This window comes from Sorex araneus, chromosome 10, assembly GCF_027595985.1.
Source record: "Sorex araneus isolate mSorAra2 chromosome 10, mSorAra2.pri, whole genome shotgun sequence".
Lineage (NCBI taxonomy): Eukaryota > Metazoa > Chordata > Mammalia > Eulipotyphla > Soricidae > Sorex > Sorex araneus.
In genome coordinates this window covers 31,939,758-31,952,700 of record NC_073311.1, presented here as the reverse complement: position 1 = coordinate 31,952,700, position 12,943 = coordinate 31,939,758, and the positions used below count along the sequence as shown (strand labels likewise).

The following is a 12,943-nucleotide window of genomic DNA, read 5'->3' as shown; positions in this document are numbered from 1 at the left end:
CAGAGCTAGGAATAAGCCCTGAGTACTACCAAGTGTAGTCCCCCCAAAATAAAATTTTATTTTATTTTTATTATTATTTTTTAGTTTTATTTTATTGAATCACCATGACAAAAGTTACAAAGTATTAAGGTTTAAGTCTCAGTCATATAATGATCAAAACCCCATCCCTTCACCAGTGCCCCTGTTCCCCCACCAAGAACCCCAATATACTCTCCTCCCACCCCCCCACCCCCTGCAACTGAGTGGCAAATGATCTTCACTTTATTCTCTCTATACTTTGGATACATTCAATATTTCAACAGAGAACTGACTATTATTATTTGGAATTTTCCTCCAACAATCAAACCTGCTGAAAAGGCATCATTTGATAGTTTGTTTTCCATGGCTGAGAATGAAGATTATAGGAGCTCACGCAGTTGCTGTTGTGGCCATGCAGTTTTGGATTTCTGATATTTTAGCTCAGTTTACAGTCTAGATGCACTTCTGTAAGTCTCTGGGTGCCAAAATGGGTTAGTAGAACCTCCTGGGTCATAGTCTTTAATGAGCAGAGGGGCCCGTGTTGTGCATGGCTGCTCTGGATCTCATCAGGGCGGAGGGTGTGCCGGTAACACCCCCATCCCATGATCTCTTGCATGCCACGTCACTACAAAGTGAGTATCTCTGGGTTGTGAGTCCTAAAAAATGGCGGACACCACATGGGCGCTGCTGTTGTTGCTGCTGCTATCTTCCCCGTAGAAACAAAGCGTTGGGAGAGAAAATCCTTCCCCCTTCCCGGGTGGCATGGAGTCATAGCTCAGCTCACAGTCTAGATGCATTTCTGTAAGTCTCTGGGTGCCAAAATGGGTTAGTAGAACCTCCCGGATCTTAGTCTTTAAGGAGGAGAGGGGCCGTGTCATGCGTGGCTGCTCAGGATCTTATCTGGCCAAAATAAAATTTTAGAAAGAAATACATATCATCAGTTTCCAGTAGCTTTATATCTTTGGACTTTTATTATTGGTAAGAATATTGGTGTTTAATACAGATATAGACACAAATGAATGATGGTTGAGAGTTTTTCTATACATACACACACACACACACACACACACACACACACACACACAAAAGTACCCGTTATCAATTATCACTAAGAACTTTGACTCAGAAACTTGAAAAGGTAGCACATGCTACCTTTATCTACATCCTTGCCTAAAGCCCTAACCTAATACTTCATACACATCCTAACACCCAAAGTAGAAATTTAAATGTTGATGAGACAAAACAAAGGTAACTATACTTAATGAACATTAAAACTTTGGTTTTTCTAGAATAATGTAATAATGAGGAGGTAGTACACAGAATTCACACTGCTGGAATTTAATTTCTGACCTATCAATCACCAGTTGAGAGACCAGAGTCAAATTAAGCATCCTTTTATTGCTCCAGTTTTCTCATTTGTAAAATAAGTATATTACACTACCTACAGAATGGAGATGTTTGTGGATTAAATAAATTTAAATACGGAATAGTTCCTGAAAAATAGGAAATACTTCACAAATGTTGGCTATTTTTATTACCAAATGTCATTTTTAAAAAATAGGGTATTTTTCAGAGTACAGATGTATTTCTAATCATATTGAAATTTTCTGGAGGTTCCTATCATTGTCTTACTTGAGGGGTGGAGGTCTTATATTCCCAAGCTGCTTATAGGCCAGAGGCCTCTTCCAGTGCAGTAATGCGGGCCTTGTGGTTTCCATGATTGAGCCTGGTGATGCCATTATACATAGATCCAGAGATGCTGGGTCTCACCAAGGCCACAATTAAGAATACTTGGTGAGGAAGGGCACTAGGAATATACCCAGTGGTGTTCAGAACACCATGTTGTAGTTCAAGGGATCAATTTCAGTGCCTCATGTATGCCAGGGATGTGTTCCAGACTATTGAGGTATTTGCCAACCCCTATAATTATATTTTTATATCTAATTTTACCTTCAATGTCGATCAGGGTTTTTCTTCTGAATAAAAAGTTATATTTGGGTGCAGGCGAGACTTAGGATCTTGATGTCCAAACTCTTAATAATATAATGGAACATCATTCCTCATTAATTGCTTGTATTATGTGTAGTTAAAAATGTGACATAAGCCAGAAACTTCAAAAAATAAAAATACACCCGAGACTCTTACCCAGAAGAGTATTTTTAAAAGGCTAATTTCTTCATCAAATGTACTGAGGGACTGGAGCAATAGCACAGCGGGTAGGGTGTTTGCCTTGCATGTGGATTCCCAGCATCCATATGGTCCCCTGAGCACCACCAGGGGGTAATTCCTGAGTGCAGAGCCAGGAGTGACCCCTGTGCATCACCGGGTGTGACCCAAAAAAGCAAAAGAAAAAAAAAGTACTGAAAGCGACATGGTGATAAAGAATATTTCTGAAAATATTTATAAAAGTATGAAATATGTCAATATAAATATAATTTTGAAATGCTTATTGAAGGCCAGATCTATAGTAGGGAAGGTAACACTTGTTTTGCACACAGCTGACCTGGGTTCATTTCCTGGCACCCCATATGTTCTGCCAGCACCCCATAGGATCAACTCCAAGACATTCCAGAAGTTATCACTGAGCATGGAGGTAGGAGTAATCCCTAAGCACAGTGTGTTACCTCACAGAAAAGAAAAAAAATACGTGATCTTAAAATATTTCACAAGATATGTACTTTCATAATCCAGAGAGAAATAGAACAAAATATACCATTAGAATACGGTGGTTAACAAGATTGTGGAGAATTGGTTTAAATTTTCTCTTAATTACAAATAGACCATATTACCCACATTGAATAGTTCTGGCATTTGTTTTCATTATTTTTATTTTAGACTATTTGATTGCTAATAAATTTACCTGTCTTCCAGCAATACCTGAGCCCACACAAATGTGTTCAGTTCTACTACCTTGATGGTGTTTTCACCTCAAAAGTGTTATTATATGGAATAATTTGTTCTTTTGTGGAGATTAAGTATGGAACAATTTAACATTACTTAATAAAGTTATATAAAACAGAACTCTCTAAGACAGGATTTAATTAAGCCCACTTACCCTTCTTACCAAATCAGAGCCCCAGAAGTGAAGAAATCCTCTTTGCAGAGGATTAGTGAGCTTTTAAATCAGATAGACAGCGAATTATGTATCCAAATAGGGTTTGTCATCTGATAAATCAAAACGCAGCAAAAGCAGAAAATCGGAGAACTGCACAGTTAGGCCGTTGAAGGCTGCTGATAAAGTGGGAGCATCTGTGAGTCATTGCAGTCGACCGGGACAAGCAACTGAGGACTTTTCCCTGATGTCAGAATGTGGAAGTCATTCTCCCACCTACTTGGTGTGGGTGCAGTGGCTGCAGAGTTAATGTGTCACTGGGTGTGGTTGGATTATGATGCAGCACAAGCACAGTCAACCAACGCAACTACTTCACGTGGACCAAATTCAGCCCCACTTCACAGGGGGCTACGGTGGCTCTCTCCTTCCCGAAGGGCAGAAATCAAAGAGCTTGCAAGCAAAAAATAATCTAGGCGGCGAGGTGTGGGAGAGGAAAGTAACTTTCTCTCCTTGATATTAAAGGAGGGCTTTAGAAGAGAAATGTATGTGAAATGAATTATACATCTCAGCCTCCTTCTCTCTTATCTGGAGTGAATAGACTGCTTTGTCATACAGCAGCCGGAGGCTAATCCCCCACACTCCCACAGTTTTCTCAGTCTACTGCCTGAGTACCTTTGAAGCCAGGATTTAAAACCCTAAAAATAGAAGCAGGATTACTGATTGCAGACTGCAGAAAAAGTTTAAATGCTTCCTGGAAAGAGGGGGATGGGGGCGGGTAGGGTGTACAGTGACCCTTGAAAAGGGGGAAGGGGGAGGAAGGTAAATTTTGAGGGAATCAGCAAACTCTAATCTAATACAGTATTTCAACAAATCCAACTTTTCTTTCCCTGACTGTCAGAAATTTTGTGGATTTTCACAATTACAAATTACATCCAGGCAATTTGAAACTTAAAAAAAAAAATAAAATGTTCTGTTCTTTCCCAACAATTACAGTTCTTCTCTATAATCTCTGCAGTACCGCTGATGCTTCATTTCTTGCCCATACTAATAGCATCACTCTGTACACACCTCTCTGATAGCATCCTAGGTGAGGGATAATCATTTCCTGGAGTCTAGATGTTACCTGTTGGTTGAACAGAGAAATCACAGAAACATTTTATCAATCCAGGTTTTCTAAATCAGCCCAAAGTAAGAGCTACTTAATGGGAAAGGGGGAATTTATTTATTCATTTGTCTTGGCATTGGGTCACCATCAGTGTTAGGGGAGCTTCTCCAGTTACAGTACTTGGGGGTCCCTCCCAGTGGTGTTCAAGGGACCACGCTATCCTGGGCATAAGACTCAGCATACACCCACATGCAAAACAAGTATCTCAGTCTTTTGAACTATCTTCTCAGTCCTAATAAGTGCATCTTAATAATTGTATTTAATACTCTATGAATGAGACTCTTGTGGTGACCTGAGGGAGGTCTCAGATATTTATTCCATATCCCTGCCAGTGATTGTAAGGATGACATGCCTTATCCCAATGAACGCACTTGTGACTCTATCATCCTTTTTAGTCAAAAGAACAGATGTTCTGAATGTCACTGGAAACATAAGTTTAACTGGCGTTTACTTCTCCCACAGTAAATGGATTTGTTCCAGAAGAGAGACTGAATGGCCAAAAAGAGACAACATGGGAATAGTACACCCCCAGTGGAAAGCAACGGGCCTTTGTGTTTAATGGAATGATATAGGAAGATTATTTGTTACTGCAGTATATCTAGTCTGTGCTTACCAATATCTATCATTAAATGTTCTGGACCAGTGAAGTTTTTAAATATTATGGTCTTTCACTTTCAAATACTTTTAAGGAGTAGTAGTATTTTCACTGAATATTTTCAAAGTAAGTTTACACATGTTCAAAGCAGTCAAGGGAAATGAAATTTAAGCCTAAGCCTAATAAAAACCTGGCAGAGTAAGAAGAAAACTCACAGGCCCAGCTGTCCTCTAGTTTCTATTGTATGAATATTTTTCACAGGAAAAAGATTTTACAGACAATATCAAGCACATTTTTCCCACCAGTTCTCTAGTAGGGCCAAGCAAATGTGTTACCCAATAAGTATCGGAAAGAACAGTTTATTCTTACTTCACCAACAGAAGCATACATGCACTGCACTGTAGCACTGTCTTCCCATTGTTCATCGATTTGCTCAAGCAGGCACCAGTAATGTCTCCATTGTGAGACTTGTTGTTACTGTTATTGGCATATCAAATACACCATGGGTAACTTGCCAGGCTCTGCCGAGCAGGTGGGATACTCTCGGTAGCTTGCCAGGCTCTCCGAGAGAGACAAAGGAATCGAACCCAGTTAGGCCGCATGCAAGGCAAACATCCTACCCGCTGTGCTATCACTCCAAGCCTACATGATGTTAACAAACAGATAAATACAATATTTTTGAAAACAGAAAACATGTCGATTCCTAGCTTCACGTAAATGACACTGTCACAAGCATTAACACTCCAAACATTCTAAAATAACAGCATTGTGTTGTTATATATAAGACATTTATTCTAATCTATGCTGGATTATTACTTTGGTTCTTTCCTTTGTCATTACTTACAAACATTTTTAATCTTTTTGCACATTTTCTCCGGGGTACATTATACTTTAAACCTGTCAGATTAGAGTTTTATCTTCATAGATTTAATAAAGAAACAGAAAATGTCACCCATTAATTTGACAGGTCTGAACATCATCTGTATTAGTTCTGTCCTAGAGGAATATACATTATAGTGAGATACAGAGATAAAGAAATCAGCAGAAGTATATAGGGGAGTGATAGAGCATATTCCAGAATGACAAGAATATGCAGCATAAGCACTAATTCTAGTCTAATAATTAATGTAAAGGGGGTGAAAAAATTATAATAAATCATCCCAGAAAGTGAAATTTGCTATGCCAAAGATGCAATCACATTTCAAGTTTCCGGAAGCTAATGAAAGTATCTCTGAGCACAAGATTTTGATAAGAAGCTTTAGAAAACTAAAGTGGACCTATATATGGTGCACAAAAATAAAACTCCATCACATTTTTGGCTTTATGGCTTTCAAAGCACTGGAAATAAAACCAAGAAATATAAGGAAGAAAGCTGATGACTGTGAAGTCTGGAAGGAAAGGACCAAAAAAGAATTGTGGAAGAGATACAAAAGCACATTAAGGTAGAAATCAAGACAACCAGGTACTGGACATTATAACTAAAGATGACAACATGCAGTCCCTTTGATTAGCTATCTAGATACATTATGTCATACAAATATCACTATGAAGTTATAATTAGATATCAAAATACCATATCTTAAATATGAGTAAGATATTAGCTTAGAATTAGTTAGATTTCTCTGTTTCACTGCTGAAACACTAGATAACCCTCCCCTCTCCTCTGCCTCCCGCTTAGCACTGTCTGAATAATATACAAAGACTTTTTATAATTTCAATGTCAAAGCCCACTTCAGGGAATTAAATAAAATTATCTGGCACAGAGTTCAGTCATAAGCACTTTTAAAGCATTCCAGCTTCTTCTAAGATACAGCAAAAATTAAAGAGTGCCAGGGCTTCTACGACTAAGCCAATAGATAGTTTTAAGTCAGTATACATGATTTTTCCACTCAAGCTTTTATTATTAAATCTAAGGGCTAAGACTAGATAGTTCCTGAGATCTCTTCCAAGTCAAATATTCTTCAATTTTACATGAATTAATTTCAAATAAGATGAATCTTTCCAAAAGATGTGAAAATGGGTTAGGGAATTTATGGCCTTAATTACATAGATCATTAATTATTCAGATCTTGTCTTGTCATAAATTGCATAGATCTCATCTTGTCAATAGTCTTGATGTTTATTTATTGAATAATCAAAAATCCAGAGATTTCCAAAAATATAAATTCACATTTGAGATCCAGAAAATGAGTGACCTAATCATCCCAGTGCATCTTACGAATTAAAAAGACAGGAAGAACTGAAAGTCAATTCCAGTTAGTGATCTTAGATAATACATAAGCCATTGCAATAGAATTGTATAAAATTATCATGATATTATTTTTAGAACTAGTATGTAGCCTAACTGCTTTTCCTTCCCAGAAGATCCCTCTAACACAGAGTTTTAGAGAGCTATTAAATTGATACACTTAGGAAACAGAACTGAATATTTAAGGAGAGAAAAATAGACCTTAGGACCTGCTAGAAGAAATAGAAGACTCTGCAAGAATTAATAGAATATTTTAGATATTTAGTGAAAAACTTCAGAGAAGAGAATGGGAAGATAACATAGACAGATTAAATATAAGACAAATCCACAGGGATTTATAATTTGAAACAATATAATGTTCATAGAAAATAGAGAAATAAATTAAACTCATGGGATAGAACAAAGGAAGATTAATTTTCTGCTCTTAAGAACTAATGAGAAAGGGGGCTGGAGCAAGAGCACGGCAGGTAGAGCATTTGTCTTGCACGCAGCTGACCCAGGTTCAATTCCCAGCATCCCATATGGTCCACTGAACACTGCCAGGAGTAATTCCTGAGTGAAGAACAAGAAGTAACCCCTGTGCATAGCCGGGTGTGACCCAAAAAGCAAAAACAAACAAACAAACAAAAAAACCTAAGGAGGGAGCCTGGGAGAGAGCAGGGATTAGGATGCTTTCATTGCGTGTGTCTGACCCCTGTTTGATCCCAAGTACTGCCGGGAGTTATTCCTGAGCAGAGAGCTAGGAGCAAGCCCTGAGCACCGCTGGGTGTGATCAAAAAGAAGAAAGAATTAAAGAATAAATCAGACAAGTTAAGAGATGTATATATTTATGGAACTTTTATATTATTCAGTATAGTATAAGCTTGAGAGTCATAGCACCATATCCAACTACATAAGAACGGAACAGAGATCTTCATAAAGAAAAAGAAATCCAAGCTCCTTTAATGCCAATAAAATAGCAATTGAGCTTTTAGGCATAACCAAATATATTATTACAACTTACAAAATAATCATAACAGTAGGGCTTATTCACGTAAAATGTGTCTGAAGGCAGCCTGGCTTTGGAATACTTGTACCTTAGTCATGGGCATTAATGTTGAGTCACTAATAAACAGCATCTGGTGTTTTGAATGTTTCTTGTGAATGTTGCTTTCTCAGTCAGATATTAAATATAAAAAGACATTGAGGAGTCAACCTAGTTCCTTATCACTTAAACTCAAGGTCATAAGACATTGTAGCTTTTTCAATGTGATTCATATGTAGAGAGAGTGGGTTTGACATAAATCTTAGCTTACCTCGGTTTGCATCAATTTTATATCATACCCCCTCAGTTTGTAGACTGATCTAAAAACATTTTAATCATCCTCTAAGGATCATAATAAAAGAGAAGAAACAAGGAAGAAAAAATATAGGAAAAACAAGGAAAAAATGGGAGAAGAACAGGAAAGAGTTGCAGTAAAGAATGTAAGAAGGTTTGACAAAAGGGTGATAAGATATATAAAATAGCTCTATATTTACTATATAAAAGAGTTTTAACAAAATATATTTGGTAAAAATCTAGTCCAATAATTCTTTTTTCTAACCAATTCCTGAAACAAAAATGTAAAAATATATCGCATATATTCCATTCTTTAAGGTGCCCATAGCCCAAGGGTATTTTAGAGACATGTATTCATGTAATCATTCTATTGAAAACTTAAGTATTAGATTATCCTAGGGTCTAACACATAAAATCAATGTGATGTCACAAGTGTTGTGATAGAAGAATAAGTTACCATGGAGAAATAAGAGAAAGGAATAATAATTTCCATGAAGAAGTCAGAAGATTCAAAAAATATCAATATCAGAAAGGCAATTCTTTTCACTCTACTATCAAGTTACAAGAATACAAGGATCTACTATCAGTTACAAGGATAACTTGATTATATTTTCCAAATTTAAGATGCTCTGTCATTGAGCCACCATATGATAATCATAATATCTAGATGATATCTAGAGATAACCATGGTTGAAGACCAGGGGAAGATATGAAGGAATTTTAATATCTTTTTGCCTATAACTTCAGAGATAACGGGGTAAGACATAATTATGCAGAGTACAATACCTTAGTAGGGACTCTCATAACTATCCACTTCCACACTACTTATGAAACTGAAATGACCAAATGCAGAATTTTTTTTTTTTGTAAAAGTGACTAACCCTACTTAAATGAGTTATCTACTTCCTACACCAAGTAAAAAGAACTGAGAAAAAAGCCTAGGGATATTTCAAAGTCATAGAACTAGTTAATAAAGCAGTGAGCATAGAGTTTATTCAGCTCTCACAAAATAGCAAGATTTTGAAAGAAACTGGAATATAGGTATGTTTTATGCATCTGCATATTATTTCTTTCTTAGGGACAATTATGTAGCCATATTGGAATATGGGGAATTGGAAGACGGTTTGGAGGGACAAAATCTGAAATGATGTGAAAACTAATTACATATACACACAAACACCTACACAGCTTCACTCTCACACAAGTAGATTTCATCATCAATACTCCAAGTATTCCTTGACTATTTCATTAAATATTTTAGAAACAGTGAGTCCAGGGCTAAAAGATAGTTCAAGGGGAGAACGTTCATGCTTTGCATACAGAAGGCCCACATTTTATCCGTGGCATCATATGGTCCACCAGACACAGCTAGGATAGATCAGAGCACCAATTCAGGAGTAGTCCATGAAGGAAGGAAAGGAAGGAAGGAAGGAAGGAAGGAAGGAAGGAAGGAAGGAAGGAAGGAAGGAAGGAAGGAAGGAAGGAAGGAAGGAAGGAAGGAAGGAAGGAAGGGAGGAATGATTCCTGAGGCCAGCTAAACTACCTTTGGTACCAGCAACTTCTTGCAGAAATGTCTCTAGACTGTGAACTAAGCCACGGCCCCATGCCGCCCCAGGAGGGGAAAGGTTTTTCTCTCTCTGCTTTTCCTTTGGAGGGGAGGGTGGCAACCACTATCTTATAAGGACCACTAAAGAGAGGTACAAGCTTGCAATGATGCAATTTCTGGCAGAAATTTCCCTGGCTTTAGTTACTAAAATATTAAAATATAGAAATCCAAAACCACACGACCTCATATCTCTTCATTCTCAGCAATGGAAAACAAATTATCAAATGCTTCCTTTTCAGCAGATCTGATTTTGGGGGGGAATTCCAAACAATAATAGTGAGTTTTTTGGAAATATTGAATGTAATCAAAGTAAAGAGAAAGTAAAGTGAAAATTATCAGCTGCACAGGTGGGGCAGTGGGGGTTGGAGGATGTAGGATAACATAGCCTCAGGTAGTTTAGGTTTACAGTGCTCCCATTCCTCTGTGTTTATTTGTAGCTTCTTTCTTAGTGTTCTGTTGACTTGTAAATATTGTTTTTCTCTTCTCCTTGAGTCCTTTGCATAGTTTATTCAGGGCAATGTTCTTTTTGTATGGACACAGGAAGACTTAGTAAATGCTACCTAGGAGTCATTTGACTCTACATGATATTTTCCTCCTGGGCATCTGTTCTCTCGCCCTAAGCCTCAGATGCCCTTACTTCCTAGCACCCTCAAAAGCAGGGTCCCGATGAAGGATGAGATGGACCCAGAGCAAGTGGTGAGTTGTGTGCTACCCTGGCATCGAGACGGGCCTGGCCAAAGTGCCTAATGCTTAACTATAAGTTAAGAGCTTGGTTATGGACAAATGCTGTCATGACCCAAACAGTGATAACTAGATTTGGACTCTGCTAGGATGAGGAATGATTAATCTGGCCTGAGTGCTGCAGTCTGAGTCTGTGGCAAGATGTTGCCAGGAGAGCTGCCTTGCAAGCCTCAATGTATCTCTTGCTATGTCCATACAAAAATAACTAATATTAAGATGTTAATGAGTGTTTGGAATAAAGAGAGGAAAAAAGACCCTTAAGAGGTATCTTGCCTACTGGCAGTCAGGAAGGACTTCAGAATGCCCCTAGGTTGTGTTCCCTTTGAAACTGACAGCCCTCAGGAAGGGCTTTCTTATGTTGATTTTGCTACCTGACAGTGTGTAACTTAGGGGCAAGGGTGAGAGAGAAAAAAGGGAGGAGAGAGATGGGAGAGAGAGGCGACAGCAGATGCAGAGAGAGGATGGAGCTGGGAGTGCAGGAGAGGAGAAAGATGGAAGATTGAATAAACGGTAACTAATCAGCAACCAGCTTGGTCCTCGTTCTTCCTTCGCCTGTCCTTGGCCAATGGTCATCCCGATGCAGCCCATACACAGTGGTTCCAGAGCACCGAACGTGGGCGGTGAGACAGAGCCGCCCAGAGAGCCCTTGAGTGCACATGCTCGTCGGCGTGCATTAGTTTTTTACAGGAGGGGAGGTGTACTGAGGTTCTTGGTGGTGGAATATGTGCACTGGTGAAGGGATAGGTGTTTGACCATTGTATAACTGAGACTTAAGCCTGAGTGCTTTGTAGCTTTCCACATGGTGATTCAATAAAAAATTTTAAAAAATTTAAAAAAAATAAGAAAGAATATCCTACCTCCCCCATACCCTCTCCCTACTTTTGGGCATTATGGTTTGCAATACAGATATGAAAGCTTTGTAACTGTATCTCACTGAGATTTACAATTTTAAAAATTATTATTTTTTTAAAAGAATATCCTACATCTTAAAGAACTTCAAATATTTTCTAGTATCTTAAAGGAAGGCACACAACTAAGTAGAGATTGTAGTTGTTTTCTGTGCTTAACCATCCCAAAGAATGTCTGTGTTACAGGGTATAGATAGATGTCTCATGTGAAAAACATCTTACATTTCTCCTCAATGTTCATACAGAGTACACATGCTGGGTTCCTTAGCGGACTGACAAATAAGACTCTGCAGAGTTCTCTACCAGGCTCCACAAGCGGAAATAGAACCTTCTTTCTTTAATTCACTGATAGTTTAATTACTTTAATAGACTGAAATATATCTGGATTTATGAGTAATTTCTTAAGAGGGCCCTGCATCTATTTTGCTGTTCCCTGAAGCCACCCATTCCAGTGGCTTAAAGAGCAGAGTTCAGCAGTTTTGTTTATGTTAATGCTTTTTTTCAACCTACCAAGCCAAAGGTTACTGACAAGAGGGTAAATCAGATGGCAGATTTAACAATATTTTCTTCCTGCACCCAGTAAAATGTGGCTTTTTAAAAGGGTAGTATAGTTTTGCTTTTAGAAAAATGCTCTATATGCCCCAGATAGAACAGTAGGACGATTTCACCATTATTTTCTACCTCTTTTCATTTAATTTACATGTATTTTCCTTTCATCAAATTGGATATTAACAATAGAAGAGAAATTGCTTTACTTTTTTGAGAAATGATCTCATGAAAAAATATACAAATTCTTGAGAATTTCTTACTAAAGTATTTTATATGTCAACAGAATACTGAAAGTTTTCTAGCTAGTTATCAGTAAGTGGCCCTAAAATATAACAGGAATTAATTAAAACTAGACTGCTATGTCCCCAGCTATCTTAAACACTTGCTTCATTAATAGTAGCAATATTATTTTTGCCTTCCATTTTTTTTCACATTTTAAGATTTGGTGTTAAAATGATAATTCAAAGACACTTGAAGGTCACAGCCATTAAAAAAATTCCATTAACCTTTTACCACCACAGTTCTATAACAACAAAAAAAATCCTAATACATAGTAGAATTCCTGCTTGATATCAAGGATTCAATAGAAAATATTCATAGAAATCACTCAAAGAACTGCAATTCTAACTACAAAGAGCAATCCATTTACCAAGTACTCTGGTTAACCATATATTCTAGTGTATCTCATCCTTGAATTCACAAGATCAGGAATAGCTTGCTGTCCCAAAAGTTAATTTGGGGTT

The 12,943-nt window shown here is 37.6% G+C and overlaps 1 long non-coding RNA gene across 1 annotated transcript; it reads right to left on the bottom strand.

Annotated features, from left to right (window-relative positions):
* Nucleotides 1-245: 245 nt before the first annotated feature.
* LOC129399176 (uncharacterized) lies at nucleotides 246-3,268 on the bottom strand. The gene is made up of 2 exons (XR_008626963.1): nucleotides 3,074-3,268; nucleotides 246-918 (listed from the first exon to the last, which is right to left on the bottom strand). It is a non-coding gene; the product is annotated as an uncharacterized LOC129399176 (long non-coding RNA).
* Nucleotides 3,269-12,943: the final 9,675 nt, after the last annotated feature.